The sequence below is a fragment of the Aphelocoma coerulescens genome, chromosome 1A (genome assembly GCF_041296385.1).
Source record: "Aphelocoma coerulescens isolate FSJ_1873_10779 chromosome 1A, UR_Acoe_1.0, whole genome shotgun sequence".
In the NCBI taxonomy this organism is placed as follows: domain Eukaryota; kingdom Metazoa; phylum Chordata; class Aves; order Passeriformes; family Corvidae; genus Aphelocoma; species Aphelocoma coerulescens.
In genome coordinates this window covers 44,534,993-44,547,234 of record NC_091014.1, presented here as the reverse complement: position 1 = coordinate 44,547,234, position 12,242 = coordinate 44,534,993, and positions in this window count along the sequence as shown.

The following is a 12,242-nucleotide window of genomic DNA, read 5'->3' as shown; positions in this document are numbered from 1 at the left end:
GAAGCATTTGCCTGTGCTGAGGAGAGCTAGATCTCTAAAAATGTTTGACTCACCTCTCTCAAGCAACATCTGCACCACCTTGGAGGAGAGTTAATAGTGCCTGCAATCCTTTCATTTAGATTGGATTGTGTCTTCTCTCAGCTTTATTTTGGTTTTTAATGAAACACTGACCACTTATTTATATAAACATAAGGAAATAAAACAACCTATCCCAAAAATAGTAATATTCCAGAATACTTTAAAAGCAAATTTAAAATCCTCTCATCATTACAAGAACTGAAGAAAGCCACTTTTGGGAAACGGGACAAGGAAAATCTCATATATTTTCTGAGAAAAATGGATGAGTTCAAAAACTAAAGCACCCCAAGTAGAAGGAGCCCCCCTTATCAGCCTGGGAGGAGAGTCACAACATATGTTCAGGCATCCACCAGCGCTGCTGGCACCCTGGATGTGGCCTCACCTAGGTGAATGCTGTGTTTCCACAGAATGACTTTTTGTTCTTATTTTTTATCTGAAGACGCTACAAGGACCCAACACCAAGTATCTTAGTGGTTGATCTTTCACCAGGAAGTAGCAGGTTAAAATCTCCTACAAATGGAAACAGAGTCATGTGCCCTATCTAGCAGGTAAGGGGTTTAACCATCAGGTTAGCAGTTAAAGGGGACCCTTTCATCATCACAGCTGGGGTTTAGAGTAGGAACATGTGCAATGGGTTAGATGATTTGGGGGCCAATTCCTAATTCATGCATTTCAGTGACTCTTTCAGTGCTGCGAGTTTGTCAGTACCTCTGAGCACACTCAGGTCAGACCTATGCCCACTACCAGAACTCTGCTGGTAAGAACAGACAGCACAGGTGACAGGCAACGGCAAGTTTGAATTTCCATATTTTGGAATTAACTACCTACACTTGCAGCCTATAAATAGCACTTCTGCATTGATCCACTTTCCAGACTCCACAGGAACAAGGTCAGCCCCTGGGAAGGACATTCACATCTTACAGAATGAATCTAGACTCTGCTAGAGTAAACCTTAGGTATATGTAATGTAAATGGCCAGTAGATCTTGGCTGGAGGTCACCAGTGGGGTCAAAAGAACTATCAGTGAAGGCACACATAAATACATGATTTCTGGATCTAGGGTCAGGTAATGCAAAGAAAGGGATCTAGTTAAGATAATTATTGCATAAGATGCTCATTACTGCAAGCCCATTTCAAGTCTGTCATGCTACATACTATTTAATATGTCATATAAGGTAACTATCATGTAACAGTTTCTTAAATTGAAGGTTTCCAATTTATGGTCTACATATTCTTCTTAAGCTGATGCCAGTATCTTTAACAGCAGCAAACTGCTTATTGACAGTCAGCTTAAATCAGCTGTGCAAGACCTACACTGCCAGTGGAGCCAAGAGCACAAACAAATAGGGGCTGAAAATCTTTCACATGAGTGACTGCTTTGGATCACAGGCAGGAGGGTATGTTCAATCTGACATTCCAAAATCCGTTTAAAAGGAGTTCTGACTGCAAATGCTGAAGCTCAGGGTATTTGTTATATTCACTGTGAAGAGAAGATGATCTACTAAAAGAAAGTGCTTTTAAGCCTGATCACCAATGAGATTGCCACAAAACTTCAAAGCACAAAGAAATTAAAGTCATTTAATTGATGCAGATATACCTAATTAGAACACATTTACATCAAACCAACCTGCATATTAAGACTATTATTTAAAAGAATTGACTCTTACAGAAAAGGCTGCTGGTAGACTAAAGGCATTTCAGACTGTCAAGATGGATGGGTCCTAACCCTGTCTATTTTGTCAGCCACAAAACCCTGTGCAGTATGGATAACAGGGTTTCATGCTGTCCTTACCTAACCTAAAAATTCCATTTAAAACTGGTTTCATTTTCTTTTCACTTCTCTATTGGCCCTTTTCAATGATCTCAGCTCTTGTACTCACTTCATTCTGTCTGAAAGCTGTAAATAAGAGCATGTATTCTCCCTCCGACCTGTTATTTCGGTCAAACTTTCATTTCAGAGTTCTATCTCAATTTCTTCTTCAGGATACAAATTTTAGGTATTTTCTTTCCCACTAGTACACAAATATGTCACAGATATTCAACTTTCAGTCGCACTGATCTAAAAGTAAGTGTTACTACATAGATGGATAAAACTTTGAAGAAAAATGCATTGATTGTAGACTCACTTTTTTATCAATATGACAAAGCCACTATTATTTTATTATTGCATGCCCCATCTTATATCTCAAACTATTTTTTTCCATAATTTCATGTTTAAAAGAAAATTAAATTTGCTTTGCCATCATATGACTGGAGGAGACTATGCAATTTTGGTCTATTAACCCTAAGTGCCTAAAGGTTTTGTTTGTGTTTAAGTATTTACATGTTTGAATTGTGATAGTTTCCCTAATTTTCTGCAGGTCCTGTCTTAAGGCACTTAAGCTGGTAACATGCTTCTTCAAGTACAACCATACAACCCTTACAGACAAAACAGAATTGCAGTCTGCAACCCAGTTGAGTACAGCTTGCAGTATTAGAGACACAAATCATCATAGATACATGCTTTTATATTTGTACTTGAAAATTACATGCAGAAAAAAACCCAAAAAAACAAAACAAAACCCAAGAATGTACATGACTATTGGAGATATTAACATAAAACTGAGATCCCAAAGGGAATTTCATAAGCCCAATGATAGAAGCAACAGAATATATGGTACAATGAGAATTCTCACAAAGGACTGCTTATCCAATTTAACTGCTCTATTGTACCTTGTAGGGGAGCTGTCAATCAACCTTTCTTTCCATGAAAACTGTAAGTAGGGTAAAAGAAGACATAGCTTCCTTGCAATAGCAAAGAATGTGCAGATACAAGCTGCTTGCTCTTTTCCAAGGAAATTGGTCTTAAGATTGCTGTGAAAGAACAATGCAGAATTTGGGAAGTGGCAAGCAACCAAGAACACATTGTAGCCCACTTTGCTTTGTAATCCCTCTGTCTAGATGAACAGGAATAACACCAGAATAGGCTTTAAAAAGCAGGTTGGGAAATGCAAAGTTATCCTGTTAAAGAATTAGTGATGCAGAACCCAGAATGAGGTATATTATCCTCCAGATAAAAAGTACAATGTTTTTTCCTGCCATGCTGTCAATTAAAAAATTGTCCAATTTATGAAGTTATTTGTGAAATTATTTTTAGCGCGTTGTGGTGAGAAATATTTTTCATTGCACTGAAATATTGTTTCCATGGAAATTTTCTCACTAAATGTCTTTTTTTATTTGCCCTGACACAGAAGAACAATTACTTTAATGTCTAGTTATATAGTTACAATCAATTCAGAAATCTTACTGAATTCCTTAGTGGTTCTACAGACAGGGAAGTAGAGAAGAAAAAAAAAAAGAAGAGAGGAAGGGAGGAAGTGTGGGACAAAAGGGAGAAAGAAGGAGAAGAAGGAGAAAGAAGGAGAAGGAGGAGGAGGAGGAGGAGGAGAAGGAGAAGGAGAAGGAGAAGGAGAAGGAGAAGGAGAAGGAGAAGGAGAAGGAGAAGGAGAAGGAGAAGGAGAAGGAGAAGGAGAAGGAGAAGGAGAAGGAGAAGGAGAAGGAGAAGGAGGGGAAGGGAAGGGAAGGGAAGGAGGGAGGCCTGCTTTTAGACACAACTGATTGAATTCCAACATCCTTCTTCAATCTCTACAAATGAAAAGGAAAAAATACAAAAGCACAGGTGTGGCTACAAGTAAACAGTGTTCTCTGTCCTAATGGTCCTAATGCTATGCCTGATGAATGAGCCGGTTGGAAATAAAAATGCAAGAAAATAGTGGCTTGAAGAAAACATTAAACTAAATAAGAAATAAGATCACAAGACTTAAGAAAATGCAGAAATTAAAAATGAAACCTGAAAGACGGGAAAGTCACTGAACTTTCCTGTCACAGATAAGGCATATCAAACAGAACTTTATGTAAAGCCTTGAACTCTTTCCTCCTTAATGTGGTTCTGTTTACTGAAACTATAAAATCCTGCAGGTCAACAAGTTCATATAGGGTTTGTTGGGGCACTTGAAACTACAGGTTTCAAGTACCTACTATGCACTGAAGTGCTGCAGAGCAAAGAATGAACCAGCATGGTTCAACTGCCTCTGAAGAATTTTAGGATTTGTTTGTCATACTTCTTTCCAAAGGCTGGGAGAAGAAAATGCCGTATCACAGACAGACCTGTATAGTAAGCATCCTAAACACATGTGTGCACCAGCCTAGAAGGAGAGCTGAGTCTGTGACTTGCTAGCTGGGCAGCCCTGGGTGAAAGGTTTGTGTCTGGTTCTGGTGGGTTGACCCCAGCTGGATGACAGGTGCCCATCAAGTCACTCTATCACTCCCTTTCCTCAGCAAGGCATGGTAGGAATTTAAAAAAAAAAAAAAAAAAAAAAGGAGGAAAAAACTCACAGGTCAGAAAAAGTCAGTTTATCACAGAGTATTCTGAGTTGGAAGGGTCCCAAAAGGATCACTGAGTCCAACTTTTAGGTAAATGGCCCATATAGGGATCAAATCCACAACCTTAACATTATTAGCACCATGCCCTAACCAACTGAGCTAATCTCAGGGTTGATAAAGCAAAAGTAAAGGCCACGAAGAGAACCAAGGGAAAACAAAATATTTCTTCTCTACTTCCCATCAGCAGGAGATGTCCAGCCACTTCCTGGGAAGTAGGGCTTCATATGTGTAGCAGTTGCTCCAAAAGACAAACCTCATAACAAATGCCTCCATCCCCTTTCCCTTAGTTTTCACTGCTGAGCAGATGACACAAGTTATGGAATATCCCTTTGGTCAGCTTGGGCCAGCTGTCCTGGCTGCGTCCCCTCCCAAGAACTGGCCCACCCTCAGCCTGCTGGTGAGGGGGAACGCTGGAGAGACAGCCTTGGTGCTGTGCCAGCACTGCTCAGCAGTAGCCAAACACTGGTGTGTTATCAACACCTTTCCAGCCCCAACACAGAGCACAGCACCAGCGCAGCTGCCATGGGGAAAAGTAACTCCATCCCAGCCTGACCTCATGCAACCGTAAATTCTGTCCCCTCCTATGTACTGATCGGCCAGACTGAGTCTGGTGCAATTGAAGCACTGTAGGCAAGGGTGGGGACTTCTGCCGGGGAACGCTTTTAATGCCTTAAAACACAGGAATGTTGCATAAAGAAAACAAATGTATCAGGCCAAGGATATATAAGCACAGATTAATATTGCTACATTTCACTACTTTCAAGTTCTTAACATTTCCTGTGTTTAAGTGTTTCAGTAGTTCAGATGCACTTTCTGTGGGTTTTTTTTTCACCGGAGTCCACCCATCACACAAGACACTTACTTAAAAAGTGATCTAAAAGGGTCTCCAACAAGACCTATTAGAACTTTGGCAATTCTGAAAAATTACCAAGCAAGTATGGATTTTGTTTTCCAAATTAGCAAGGAAATGAAACAAGAAGTTAAATGAACCAAAGACAATATATCACAGGACAACTAACTTGAGAAGTACTATTTAAATCAAAGGTAGTATTTCATGCTAAAGAGTAACTTTCCTAAACGGCATTGAATAAAAGTACTAAAATCTCTTTCCACTGCCTCCCCCCCACCCCCCCATTTTAAATATATGATGAAAAGTGACAGAACCATTGTTTGTGTGGAAATTGTGAAGTGTGCTGATTAGCTAAGCATGTAATAAAGAGGTTATGAATTCCCAGCAAGCTGACAGAAATTTAGGTGTCTGAAAAATACATTGCAGACTTGTGGCTATGAGTTTTCATTTCAGTTTCTTATTTCTTTTTTTTTTTTCCCTATGATAACTGAACATATGGAGATTAATTTAAGTGTAGGAGTGACAGTGTAGATGCTTAATTAATTGCCCTAGAAAATAAAAAATGTTTCTGCCTTACCCATAGAGGCAATTTGCTCAAAGTAGTGTCTTACATTATCAAAATCTGGATGCAATATGCAGTATTTTGTGTAAAAACTGGGCAAAAGGCAGGAAAATGTAGTTAAGAACCCATCTTAGCCATTTGCAAACATTTCAAGTTGGAATAGGTAAACGGTGCTGACATGTAAGTGGTTTGATTACTGCTTGTTGGCTACTGAAGAACTATGAATATGAATAGGTACAAGTAAAATAGCTATGAATTTATAAATAAACAAATATTATGATCAAATGGACATGTAGGTGAGTTTTCCTTCTCAGCTTCAGTAGGGGATGTTTTCAGGAGAGATAAGGGTGAAACAGAATGTGGTTTGCTACCCTCATATAGCTCTGGTAGACACCAGGTTTACATTTTCAAGATTTAGGTCTTTATGCTTCGTCAGTTCTTGCCTTATTCTTTCCTTAATATTTTTCCCCCAAGCATAAACAATCTGGTAGATAGCTTTTAGTAAAGAATTTCCTGAAAACTCTTCAGTGTGATGTTACCTACACGTTTTTTTCTGAAGAGGAGCTGATGGATGTTGTCATCACACTGTACAAGTCCCCTCTCCTAAGGGGAATACTCTGTGAAGATTTTCAAGCTGCTAGGGGAGAAAAAGGTTTTTCATGGATAAAGCAGCTCTGACAACACACAAGGAGAGAGTGTCTGAAAAACCTCAGAAATGTGCAGTGGTCTCTGTCAGGCTGTAAGGCTGATGTGACACCACTCTCCAAACCATTATACAAGTGGTGGTGATTACAGATTTCATGAGTAGGTACTGCACTACAGACAGGACACTTGAATGACTACATAAGTTTGTAAAACTTACAAAACTTAGTAGTAAAAGACCACTTAACTTATAAGACAGGTGCAATTAAAGGAAGACAACTATCCATCATCAAAAATAGAAACTTGAATTGTTGTACTGTAAAGCATCTCCTCATTATCCTGCAGAGGCATAGCCCTCATATGTTTATATTGGCTATGAAAGATAACGTGTACTTGATTCAAGTCTTCAGAGACAGCATTATTTTTTCTTATATATTTTCCATTTCCAAAGGGCAGCGCCCAACCAATCAAATGTTTCAAACCTTGCAAACCTGTCATCCAACATCCAAAGTCTGGGAGAATGCTTAAATCAGCACTAAATAAAAGGATAAGAGTGTGATGAAAAAACAAATAGTTTCACCTAAAATTTGACAGCAATTCAGTGGACTAAAAAAAAAAAGAAGTCATGGAAACCTTTTGTGGGTAAAGCAAAATATTTAATTGCAAGGTTATGCTATTATTAAATAGGGAGTAGCAATTATATCAAACTATATTAATAAAAATACAACAATGCTATTAACTTGTAAAATTAAATTTAATGAGTGAACAATATATGAAACAGTGTAACAAAGAATAACGAAGATCTCTTTGTAGATTAGATTTCATCTTTAGCAAAAAGGATTTTAAACTTTATTAAGGACACTTGAATTTTATAATTTAGAGAACAAACTGATATTATAAATGGTTGATACATATTTTCTTTCAGTATATCTTCTCTTTGTCAAAGCAATATGAAACCCATTGTTAAGATAAATATTAACTATGAAGAACAGCAAATATCAGAGGAGACAATAATAAAATGTGGATATTTTCCCCCCAGCATTTCAGGCTGTAGGAAGCTTGACTCTGCCATGTTCATTCTGGTGAATATTGCTTTATTTATTTACCACCTAAACTGGTACTATCTGGCATTCAGTGAATTAGCTTTTTTAAAAGCTCTAGCACAGACAATCCATTAGAAGGCTCTTGCCTTTTCAACCACAATAAGAAGTAAGCATATTGTCTTTTCAATGTACACAAACATTATTTAAGCTCATCTGAATTCTCATGAAACTTTGCTATGTCTTCACAATTTTCACAAATATCACCTTTCATTCCTTCTTGTATTTGATTTTGACAACATAAAGTTCCTCCTTATTATATTTTGACACCTAATTATATTTTGAATATTTTTTGCTTTGTAATCAGATTTATGCATAACAGATATCATAATAAAAGAACACTGTAGAAGAATAAAATGAAAGCATCAAATAATAAAAATTATTTCTCCTAAGACATTTAATGTACAGCAAAATATGGCAACTATTCTTTAATCATTGTATTAATTAAACAGATCCTCCAGTCATCAGCTAAATGTACACAATTTAGAAATAACAATAGAAAAGCAAGCCAAAAGTAGAGAACAGGTAGTCACTATCAGGAAGGAAGAGACATTGTCTAAGCAGCATACAGAAACCTTATGAGTAGTGTGTAAAACAAAAAAAAAAAACAAAAACAAAACAAAAAAAAAAAAAAACCAAAAAACCAACCCAACCCAAACCCCAAGAACAATACCCCAAAACTTGTGTCACTAAAGCCAAGTGGAAACATACCATACCATACAGATTATGGCATAAAAATGAAACATTTGTCTTAAAACACTAATAAAATATTTTTGACATATAATTCAGATACATTTGGATGTACTATACCTCTTATTTCACTGCTGGTTCAAAATACAATCTAAAGGAATTGTAACACAGGTGAATGTGTTTTATATGATTAATTATTTGTACTTTTTTGCTCAGTTAGTTTTTAATTCCTGTAGACTAATAGAGTTCCTTTAAAGACAGCCCTGAAAAATAGGAAATGGCTGGATTGCAGCAGTCCACTAATGAATATCTAAGATACAATGACTCAGGATCTGCTTGAGATCCATTACCACTCTAATTTCTCCTTACTCTGAAAAATTAATAAATGTCTTTCTAAATCCCTATACTCCAATGGGTCAACATATACAAAGTGCTAACTGAGTAAGGGTGTGTGAAACCAGGACTTCGTTATTTAATTATCTTTCTTTCTCCCTCCCTTCTTCCTACCACTTCGGGAAAGAGGTGAGCACTGAGCAAAGTTGTTCAGCCTTTCCACCCCGTGGGCCATAGGTAAAAAGTGAGGAAGCTGAACAACAAAATAAGTTGGACCTGATTGGTGATTTCTATTAAAAAAAAATACTTGCTGATCCTTGTAACCCTGCTGAAAATGACACACACTTATGAGGCTTCAGATCAGATGCTTCTTCAATGTATTTCAGAATTGCAATAAAGTTGAAATATACTAAGAGAAAAACCCCAACAGATATTGCTTTTTCTTGTAAGGATGGCAAATAAGTGCACTTGTTTAAATTTTCAAAGGACAGACTGGAGTTCTGGTAAATGCTTTTTAATATTGCACATAGAAGACAGTGTCTATACTGAGAGAGAAAAAGAAGCTCCCTGACACAAGTAATAAAATTTCATGAGTTCCTTTAGGCAGTTTATGTCCTAAACCTGCACAGTCATGTACAAGTTCAAGTTAATCTACATACCTGTTCTGTTTGGAGCTTGCAACACAATGATTTTAAAAAAAGCCCCATCTAATACAAGTGTGAGATATATATTATATTCATTGATTTTTCTCACATCATTGTATTTAATTTTGTCAACCATAAAACCAAAATTATTATAAGAATATATCCCAATGTGCACATTGCAGGAGAAAATAGAAGTGTTGTAGTAAACTACTAAAAAACTCTACCCCTCAGCCTCAAAACAAAAATTTTTGAAGGGAGGCAAAAAGTTATTTTTATCTGTCTCAGTCAACAATGGGAAACTCCACACAGTAAAAGTACTGCAGTATGGGATAAGAGTATTATTATAGCTACATCTCTGAATTTCCTGGCATTAAGGGTTTAAGAGAGGTGCTTTATCTTAGCTTTACTTGCCTGCCAATTTAATGTTTCATGGAGTTTTTTATCTAATTTAGAAAAGAGGAATAGATCAGAGGAAAAGAAAAAAAAACCCAAACAAACCTTATCTGTACAATACTATCTTTTTTCTGGCTCTAGAGGTCTTAATTAACTCCTGCTGATTTCACTTCTTATGGTCTCATCCATGGTTTACCATAAAAGTTCTGGTTCCTTTTTAAAAACAAACAAACAAAACCGCAAACAAATAAACAAAACTCAACAATATTTTGTATGGCTCCCATCTAAAACCGTCAGATCTCCTAACTTTTTTTCTAAAATGGATATTTTTGCTTAACTTCACACCAAAATTAAAATGGATAGGGATATGCATGAGTAAAGAAACATAATAGGGAAAGGAACATTTTTTTGGTTTAGGTAACAAGGTGGATTTTCTAATACTGACAGAATTTGTGGTCATTTTACTGTTGTCTTACAATTTAATTTTTTTTTTTTTTTGCAAATTATAATACTGTTCTAGAGTTTCAGCTGGACATCTTTTTAGATTGGTTTCCTTCTTAAGCAACATCTCTATATATATTTGTATATTTTTATATTTGTTCATACATACCAACACTATTTTTGAGGGGGATTCTTGACCTTTTTCCAAGTGCTTATATTTCCCTGTACTTTGACAGAGCATCACAAGCTTAAACAGAGCCACATAAAGGCCGGAGGCAGATAAATATACGGTGATTACAAAGATCAGAGCTTAGGTCTCAGTGTCATTTTCAAAACATGTTGTGAGAGTCCTGTCACTTGGACCCTGCAACTCAAACTGTATTCCTAAGAAACTCCATGCACCGCATCCATTGCAGGACCCGCAGTTGTTTTCTTCCTATGGCCTGCTGGTCTTGCAGCACGTTTAAAGGCCACTTACCTATGCTGTCAAGGACATCCCGTACTATCACTCCTATCTGTAGTTTCAGAGCAGCTGTGGGCCCTTTCTGCTGTCCTGATGGGCCATTCTGAGTACACGGCTTGGTAAAAAAGGCACTGCCCAGGCTTGGGGGCTTGAACGTGAAAGGCACTGAGAACTAGTTGAACAGTGAAAATGGCCTGGTTGTTTTTAACATCAAGCTGAGCGAAACACAATAAATAAACAAATTTAAGTTTTACTGTAAATCTAATATTGAAGAGATCTAAACGCCTTTTACATGCATTCACTTTAAAATACCTTCTAGTAATCCAAGATATTTTAACTAAAATAGGCATCAGCTTTAGTAATTACTAAGTATGTGCAGCTCCCACCGAATCCAGTCAGAGCTGAAGATAACAAATTGTCGGTGTTTGGACTGCTGACACGTTCAAAATATTTTTCTATTTTTTAATCCACTTCTCTCCTAAAACAAACTGCCTTTACTGCTACCTAACATGTTGTAGCCTGAAGATATCCTACAGCAGTACGATTACTAGATGTACCCATAACATGATATATTCAAACTTCAGTAGCTCAAGACAAGGCTGCCATGTTATCATATTGAGAAAAGAGAACTTAAAGGAAAATTCTATTGATCTTTTCTACTAGAACATAATAGAAATGTAGTTTATGTTATAAGAACTTAGTTAATTTTCCTCATTTTTATGAGTTGGCAAGCAACATTCTGAATTATTTTTAAAAGTTTGTTTCCACTTACCTTAATATTTATGTTTCCATTATTACCTGATAATAGAGACAACACCCAAGGCAAGATTCATCTTTTGACTGCTCATAGTCTACATTTAAACACTGTAAGCATACTTGATTTTATGTATACAGAAGTATAAACATTTTTAAATACTTTTGCTATAATTTATACTACTGTGGAGAGTGATTTTTTTTAAGCTTTGATACTAGATATTTTATATCCTCAACTTTTTATAGATATCCAAATTTTGACCTTGAAAATCTTCAGATCTGTATTTGTAATCTGAAAAAGATTATTTCTAAATAAATTTTGCAAGGCTGAGCCCAGAGGTTTAAACTATTTAAAAATGCATGTGAAGTAGGTCATTAGTAATATTCTTTAAATGCAATTTTAGGTAGGTGGGATAATTTTCTTAGTATCTTAAACCTAGACAAGATGATTTAGAGCTGTATGTGATTAACAAAATAAACAATTTGTTCCACTGTGTTCTGGTCATCATTTATCATTTGAATGATTAATTCTTGACTAAGGTAGTAGAAATAAGGTAGTGCTCTTTTACATTACTCCTCCTTAAAAGAAATGCAGAATGGGAACTGTTACCTCTAATGATTCTTAAATGTTTCAAACCCATCTTGAGCAATCACCAAGGGGGAGAAATGCTAATGTTGGCTGAAGGAACCCAAAGCGTAATTGAATTATCTATTTTCTTATCCAAAGGACTTTGAACTAGCATTGTTAAGAGACATTTTGCTCCTTAAGAAAATTTCCCAGCACTGATGAGATCAGGGAGGGGCTACTCTTTATAAGACCAATTTTTGTGAGTCAGGAGTGTGACTCAGACTGGTCAGTGATGTTGATTTT